General features: G+C 37.0%; 1 long non-coding RNA gene across 1 annotated transcript; it reads right to left on the bottom strand.

The window, feature by feature from the left end:
- Positions 1–6,083: 6,083 nt before the first annotated feature.
- Positions 6,084–8,549, bottom strand: LOC138870064 (uncharacterized). The gene is made up of 2 exons (XR_011400287.1): positions 7,739–8,549; positions 6,084–6,416 (listed from the first exon to the last, which is right to left on the bottom strand). It is a non-coding gene; the product is annotated as an uncharacterized lncRNA (long non-coding RNA).
- Between the last annotated feature and the right edge of the window lie 233 nt (positions 8,550–8,782).

Here is an 8,782-nt window from a genome sequence, read left to right as displayed (position 1 = left end):
TTAGGGTTTTAAACCCTAAACTGAATTTTTCCTTTAGTCAGCATTAGGGTTTTAAACCCTAAACTGAACTTTTTTCCATTCAGCCAGCATTAGGGTTTTAAACCTTAAACTGAGCTTTTCCATGCAATCAGCATTAGGGTTTTAAACCCTAAACTGAATTTTTCCTTTAGTCAGCATTAGGGTTTTAAACCCTAAACTGAACTTTTTCCATTCAGCCAGCATTAGGGTTTTAAACCCTAAACTGAGCTTTTCCATGCAATCAGCATTAGGGTTTTAAACCCTAAACTGAATTTTTCCTTTAGTCAGCATTAGGGTTTTAAACCCTAAACTGAACTTTTTTCCATTCAGCCAGCATTAGGGTTTTAAACCCTAAACTGAACTTTTTTCCATTCAGCCAGCATTAGGGTTTTAAACCCTAAACTGAGCTTTTCCATTTAGTCAGCATTAGGGTTTATACCCTAAACTGAACTCTTTCCATTCAGCCAGCATTAGGGTTTTAAACCCTAAACTGAGCTTTTTCCTTCCAGTCAGCATTAGGGTTTTAAACCCTAAACTGAATTTTTCCTTTCAGTCAGCATTAGGGTTTTAAACCCTGAACTGAACTTTTTCCTTTGATCAGCATCAGGGTTTTAAACCCTGAACTGAACTTTTCCATTTAGTCAGCATTAGGGTTTTAAACCCTAAACTGAACTCTTTCCATTCAGCCAGCATTAGGGTTTTAAACCCTAAACTGAGCTTTTTCCATGCATGTCAGCATTAGGGTTTTAAACCCTAAACTGAACTCTTTCCTTTAGTCAGCATTAGGGTTTTAAACTCTGAACTGAACTTTTTCCTTTAATCAGCCTTAGGGTTTTAAACCCTAAACTAAACTTTTTCCATTCAGCCAGCATTAGGGTTTTAAACCCTAAACTGAGCTTTTTCTTTCCAGTCAGCATTAGGGCTTTAAACCCTAAACCGAACTTTTCCTTTCAGTCAGCATTAGGGTTTTAAACCCTAAACTGAACTTTTTCCTTTCAGTCAGCATTAGGGTTTTAAACCCTAAACTGAACTCTTTCCTTTAGTCAGCATTAGGGCTTTAAACCCTAAACTGAACTTTTCCTTTCAGGAAGCATTAGGGTTTTAAACCCTAAACTGAACTTTTCCCTTTCAGTCAGCATTAGGGTTTTAAACCCTAAACTGAACCTTTCCCTTTCAGTCAGCATTAGGGTTTTAAACCCTAAACTGAACTTTTTCCTTTAATCAGCATTAGGGTTTTAAACCCTAAACTGAACTTTTCCTTTAGTTAGCATTAGGGTTTTAAACCCTAAACTGAATTTTTCCTTTGGTCAGCATTAGGGTTTTAAACCCTAAACTGAACTTTTCCCCAGTTGGTCAGTATTAGAGTTTCAACTCTAAACTGAACCTTTCCCCAGCTAGTCGATATTAGGGCTCCAACCCTGAACTGAGCATGCATATCCTCTTTCATCAATTTTATGAACTTCCTGGCGAATAATTCACGAAATTTTCCTAGTGAAACTGGGGCAGAAAATTTCGTTCATTTGTTTTTCCCGCAGGTCTAACCTCGAGCCACACGGATCGAAACGACCCACAAGATGAGTCTCAACTCAGAATCTAAGAAGAAAAAGAAAAAAGATGTCCCGAGACACCGGAGAAAATGGAAGGCGGATCGCTCCAAGATTTGATCAAGGTCCCGAGTTCTACCTACCCCGTCATATTCAGTATCGCAGAAATAAATAGGCGCCTACAACTTGCAAGCATCAAGATTCAGATCGGAGTCTACAAGCAGAATCAGCTAAGACCCAAGATCAAGTCGCAAAAGAATCATAGATAGGAATCTTGTAACTAGCAGTTGACATGCATATAAGTGTTTAGTTCAGTTTCAATTTTTCTTTGGTTGTAATAAGGCGGTCAGTAAAGCAGCGGTGACAACAGCAACAGCAGTAACAGCAAGCATTGCAATCCCATGGTAGTCCCAGCTACCCAAAGTTTCCCGAACTACATTAACCTGATTCCCCTTTAGCCAGAGATATGTAGGAAATCTTTGAAGCAGAGGTTCGGTTAAATCTTTTTCAAAAAAATGCTTCACACGGAGTACTCGAATAGGCAAAAATCGCTCACTTTATCTTTGCGCGAAAACCCTTCGTGTCTTCGGGCAAAGAGGGGCAGCTGTAAGCACGTGATTTTTGCCCTATATGAGAATTACTCCCAAAAATTCAAAATAAAATGATTTTCCTTGGTGTGCAATTTTGAGTATTTTTGTGATATTTTTCGTATTTGTCTGTGTTTGCTTATTTGTTAAATTAATAAAAAATATAAAAATATGTCGCATTTTGCAAGTAGTATTTAATTCTACAATTGTTAGTAATTAAATTAGTTTTACAAAAATTAAAATTACAAAAATAGGCATCTTTTGCATTTTTAGCATTTAATGTCCAAATGAACAATTTTATGCTTAATTATTACTTAATTGTGCGTTAATTGTTATTGGGAGTTAATTTGCGATTTTATAACTTAATTTAGTTCTTAATAATAATTTAAGTATTTTTATAATTTAGTTTTAGAAAATAAAAGAAGAAAAGATAACAAAAATACAAATAAAAATCGGATTGGGCCACTTCTTCAATTTTCAACCCCAGGCCCAAACAATTGTCCACGACCCAGTCCACTTCAGACCGGGTCAACCCGGTCCGCCCCATTAACCCAATACCCAACCCCATTCTTCATTTTTGGGTCTAAACACAAGAACAAAACAAAAAAATAACAAAAACAAAAACCCTAACACTAACATCCGCCTCCCCTCTCCATCTTCTTCTTCTCCAAAACCTTCGACCCAAGATAACCATGGCTACCTCCCATGGCGTCATCCAGTCCTTCGACCAAACAGTCCCCTCCCTCGTCGTCAATACCACCCTAAAATGACGACCATGGATGCCCTCGCCTTCCAAACACCAACGTCTATGGCTGCCTCCTTCACCCTCCAGCTCGGCGACACGGTAGCAACAACTGCTGCACCCACCATCGTTGTTGCTTCCTCCTTCCCGTTCGCAGTTTCAGGCAGTTCACCATGACTGCTACTGCTCGACGTCCAGTCCCCCCCAGCTGCTGCTTCTTCACGTCCAAACAACCCTCCGACACCGCTGCTTCTCCTCCTTCCTCCGAGTTGCGGCTTCATCGTCCAAACCCCGTTGATGCGTCTTCACAGAACCAGTCACTGCTGCCCGGATGAACCAGTCGAGCCAAACAGACCCAGCGCTGCTGCTTCTGCTTCACCTTCCTCATCGTCGGCCATGGATATTGTTGCTGCTCGAGCACAGTTTCTGCTGCGTCGACGGTTGTTGTTCCTCATCAACAACCTTAGTCGTTGAACACAGCAGCATGTCAACGACCATAGCTGCTTCAGCTGCGCCCGCCACAGTCCGTCGTCCTTGCTACGTCTAACGCCTTCTTCATCTTCTTCGTTTGCTTCGGATCGTCTCCGTCGTTCGTTCGTCGTTGAGTTCGTTGTTGAGTTCGGGCAGATTTATTCCCATTTGAGGGTTGTCGAAACAGTCCATACAATCGAATTCGTCGTTGTTCATCTCCGATTAGTAGATTTTCGAGTTTTATTTTTTGCCCGTATTTTGTTTTGATATTTTCGAATCTAAAATCGGCAAATGTTTGTTTTGTTTATCGTTTGAATTAATTTTTAGTTCATGTTCATGTGTTGTTTGTTAAATTAATTTTTCAGATTCCAAATGAAAGATTAATTACTTGTTTTTCATGTTTATTTCATGTTCGTATTATTGTTGAAGTGAATATTTGTTAGTTTAATGTTTGTTAGATTCAAATTGAAATTTAATTAATTATTTCTTCAATTTGTTTCATGTGTTATGTATTTTCCAGAAAATATTAATGTTGTTTGAATCGTTAGAATCCGTCATGTTTGTTGCTTAAAAACAGATTTAATTCATGTTCATCTTTGTTTGAAGTTCATGTTTAAATCCAGTGATTTAATGTGAGTTTATGTTTGTCTTTGATTTGTTAATTTAGTATTTTGTTGTTTGTATTGTTGTGTTCTTGCTCATACATTCATGGTCTAAATTAACTAGGATTGGTTCCCGATATGGTTAATTCATTCCATTAATTTTGAGTTGTGTTGTTCATGGTGTTCATATAATTGTTGTTGAAGATTGTTGAGAAATTGGTCATCTTGATCATATTTTGGTCAAGTTATGATTAATTGAGTGTTTAGAGCTGATGGGGGTAATTTGGTAAATTGCATTGCATTCGGGGGTAGATTTGTAATTGCAATGAGGTCGGAGGGGTAGTTTGGTAATTGAACATTATTTTGATTCTTTATGTTAAGCATGGGGGACAAATATAATGGGGTGAGGTTTTTGATGTACTTGTTTAATATAATGGGGGACAAGACAAAACATAATGGGGAGGAATCTTGTACTTGTTTAATGTAGGCATGTGGGACATATTGTAATGGGTTGGTAATGTGGCATTTATTTAATGTAGGCATGGGGGACATATGGTAATGGGTTGGGAATGTGATATTTATTTAAGGAAGACATTTAATAGTGGGACACAACATGCCATTGGGGGAATAAATTGGGGTTTGGGAATTGAAGACTTGTCTTGGAGTCATTTCTTGACATTGAGGAGAAGACTAGAGAGTTTTAAGAAGGATTTTTGGGGGAGAGAAAAAGAGTTGAATATTATTGAGAGGATTTTTAGAGAGAGTTGACAGATTCTTTTACACTTGAGAGTTGACATACTTTTATACTTGAGAGAGTTTGTGATAGTAAAAGAGAAAGACAATTTGAACTTTCACTCGAACAATTCTGTTTGCTTTTCTTCGAGTGTTATTCAAAAGTCAGAAACTACTGCATCTCGTATCTTTTCTCTCTTCTGCTTTGACTGCGATTGTACTTTTGCACTGCTGAGTTTTCAATCTGTTACTGGGTTATTCTACTGGTTGTTACTGGTTTTGCGGTGTTGCTGAACCTGTTGTTGCCGCGTTATTACTGTTGCTGACTCCTACTTCTTTTGTTCTTGTACTGCTGTTTCCAGGTACACATTTGTACACTCTTGGCTTGAAGCGAAAAATGAAATATTAATCAGGCTCCTGTTCCTGTTGAATTCTTTTGTTTGGATCTGTGTTTGAATATTAATTTTCCTCTCTTTGTATAAAAATGTAGTCGATTAATTAATTAGTAATGAGGCTGCATATGTATGATGTCTTCATCTAATAATGCTAGTTTAAATTACTTGAAGAATAGTTAATCGGCTTTGATATTATTGTGTATCCCTCTCATGTTCCAGCATTAGTAAATAATAGAATATAAAAATGAAAGCAGTTTTTCTTTGTACAAACTCGATCGCAATTTTCCAATCGCATTAGCCGTAAACTAATAACTAATAAGTTACGTTTTCAGCATGTAAATAATTAAGAGATTTTCTTTTATTTTAGAGACGAACTTAATAGAAAATATAGTCACTATAGGTTTATCCTTTAAAATAAAAATGAGACGAGCCTCGCCAAATAAAAATGCAAATTGCGGGGCCCTCAACAACTAATCATAATATTTAGAATTCAGGCTAGGCCGTTTAGTGAATCTCATGGCCTTCTCAAAAAATAATAACGCGTTAGACTCTTTAGGCGCGGCTTAATTAAATCATATTCTTAAATTCGGGTGCACATTGATGTGACCCAAATCCAAATCTCAACGAAGTCAAAATGTGTTGACGATCACGGGCGCATTGATTGTGACGTGGTTCGAGATGCATTTTCACGACGTTGCAATTCTATAAAAATAAGTGATAATGATAAAAGCGGTTTAAACTTAATAAAAGCACGTAAGTCATAACATGTATTTAAATCAGATATTTAGCCATTATAACAATTTAAGCGACCGTGCTAGAACCACGGGATTCGAGGGTGCCTAACACCTTCCCTCGGGTCAACAGAATTCCTTACTTAGAATTTCTGGTTCGCAGACTTCATTTGGAAAAGTCGAAAATTTCCTCGATTTGGGATTCAAGATAAACCGGTGACTTGGGACACCAAAAGCCAAACCTTTCCCAAGTGGCGACTCTGAATTAAATAAATAATCTCATTTCGAATATTGTCACTTAAATTAGAAAAACTCCCTCGCGCATTTAACCCTTCGGGGCGGGTGCGCAAAAAGGAGGTGTGACAGTTACAAAGGGAAAGAATTTCGTCGTTGCTATTTTTCTGTGAGCTATGGTTCCCCCACAAGAGGAAAAGCTATCAACTCATAAAACTATATGAGTTTTTTCTTCCTGAAGAAGCGCTTCAAATACCATACTTGCATAGCTGCAGCCAATATGCAGACGCTAATGGACAATATACTGAACCATGCCACTTCGACATTAGTTTTTTCACTCACTTCTCTCATTTCTTCTTCCTGCATGGTTAAACGATGATAAATACATTAGTTACAATGTTGTATCCATAATTTTATATAGGGGTGGCAATTTGAGTCCAAACTCATCTAATCCGCCCAACTAGCCCAGAGATTAATGGGTTGGGCTACAAATATTTTAGCTCATGGGTCAATTTGGGTTGAGCCCAAGTTAACCCATTATTTTTTATAGCCCATTCTGACCTATTTAACAGCCAAAATACAACCCATAAAACTCACCCAAAACAAAGAATCTCAACCCAACTTATCTAGAAATTTACTTAGTTTCCCCAATTTTATTTATTTATTTATTTTGTATTTTTAATTTTCTGTTCTTTTGTTTTTCTACCATACCCACCCACCCCTGCAAAACCCCCAAATTTTTTTTTACTTTTTTTATTTTATTTTCAATTTTCTGTTTTTTTGTTTTTCTGCGTCACCCACCCTCCCCCCTAACCCACCCTCCCCACCTAAAAAAAATTCACTTTTTTTTGTATTTTCAATTTCTATTTTTTTATTTTCTGCACCATCCACCCTACCCCTACCCCCTACCTCGCGCGCAAAACCCCTCAATTTTTTTTTACTTTTTTTTATAATTTCAATTTCTGTTTTTTGTTTTATATTTTTTCGTTTTTCTGCACCATCCACCCTCTCCCCACCCCACCCATAAAATATTTGTCAACTTACATATTTTAAGGTAAAATATTTTTTTTATGCAAGATGAGCATGGTTCTAAAACATGGGTCAAGTTGGGCGGGTTGGGTTATGACTCATTGTTTAGCCCATCTTGACCCAACCCATCTTAACCCAATACACTTTGGACTGGGTTGGGCAATGACCCATTTATTACCTAACCCATCTTGACCCGCCCAAATTCAGCCCAACCCGGCCATTTGCCACCCCTATTATAAAAAATAAACATGGTTGGATAATATGCATGTTTGAATTAAATCAAGTTTTAAATGTTCATGGTTATGTGAAGTGGCAATAAACAGCATGACATTCTCTGTCAAGTATTCCAAATTCATAAGCCAATATCATACCAATCAAAACATGGCATTTTTCTGCCAAGTACTCCAAATCCATAAGCCATTGCTATACCATGATAAGTTACTATGGACCCTCTACTTGTTCCTTAAAATTTCACCATCTTTGTTATCAATTATGTGTAGAATCCTTCCTGGATTTATTGAACTTTTTTCTTTTACATGAAATAAGATTTAGGTAAAAACACAACAAGAAGAATGAAGAAAGTAATACTATCTTACAATGAAGATATTGTTTATTTATATACGTAACCTCTTTATGTTAAAGAATAAACCTACCTCACATTGATTGTGTAAACTAATCAAAGGGGTTCAACCTTGGGCTACTGCCTCCATAACCTTAAAGTTTAGATTGAATGCTCCAATTTTTTCACATGGAATCAGTACCAAATTTTAATGAGCCCGTTTTCGCAATCTTTTCCTCACTACCTATTCTATCGCTCCGAGTTTTCTATCTTTCAACTCAACTCATTGATCCTTTCTGGACTTCTCTCTCTCAATTCAGCCACCAAGCCATTAACTCTGCTCCTGGAGTACTCCTTAACTATTGAGTCTTCTCTCTACTCCAGGCCCTCTTTTCAAGGAATAAACTAGAAAAGAATGTCTGTTCCACATTAAAAACTTATGTAAGGAGTGTGCTAAAAAGATAAACCTGCACAACATTAGTTCTGTAAAGATTTCCAAAGGAATTTATGATTTTTTGGGCTACTTTACCCATAGCCTTAAAAAAATTTGGTTAGATGTTCAAACTCTTCTACACTTTTGGCCACTCAAAATGAAACATGAAGCAAGAGGAGATGGTGGCACTAAAAGGAATAACAAAAAACATATAATCTGGGGTAAAAAGAAGCAAACTTCAGCAAATTCAAACCTGGAAATTGTAGGGAAGTGTATCAAGCTAATAGAAAGAAAAGAATATGTAAAAGAGAAAAGCAATAAATTGCACAAGACAAGACAAGATTTACGTGGTTCGGCAATTTTTGCGTACTCCACGGCCACACAAAGAATAGCTCTTTATTAATTGAAGAGAGAAAGAAGAAGTTTTGGGATGATCTACAAATGAAAATGTAGACCCCTATTTATAAGCATTTGAATGTCATGCCGAGGTAAGCGCTTACATCATAAGAATGCCGATGTAAGCGCTTACATCATAAGAATGTTGAGGTAAGTGCTTACATCACAAGAATGTCGATGTAAGCACTTACATCATATTTTCATCTCTTTTTTATTTTTCTTTCTTTTGTTTTGTCTACTTTCACATACAACAACAGGTTTGGTCCTATCAATCTCCCCCTCAAACCTATGTTACATCAAGAAAGAAAA

This window comes from Nicotiana sylvestris, chromosome 6 (assembly GCF_000393655.2).
Source record: "Nicotiana sylvestris chromosome 6, ASM39365v2, whole genome shotgun sequence".
Taxonomy (NCBI): Eukaryota; Viridiplantae; Streptophyta; class Magnoliopsida; order Solanales; family Solanaceae; genus Nicotiana; species Nicotiana sylvestris.
Note: the sequence above shows the minus strand (reverse complement) of the source record. Positions and strands in the feature narration are given on the sequence as shown.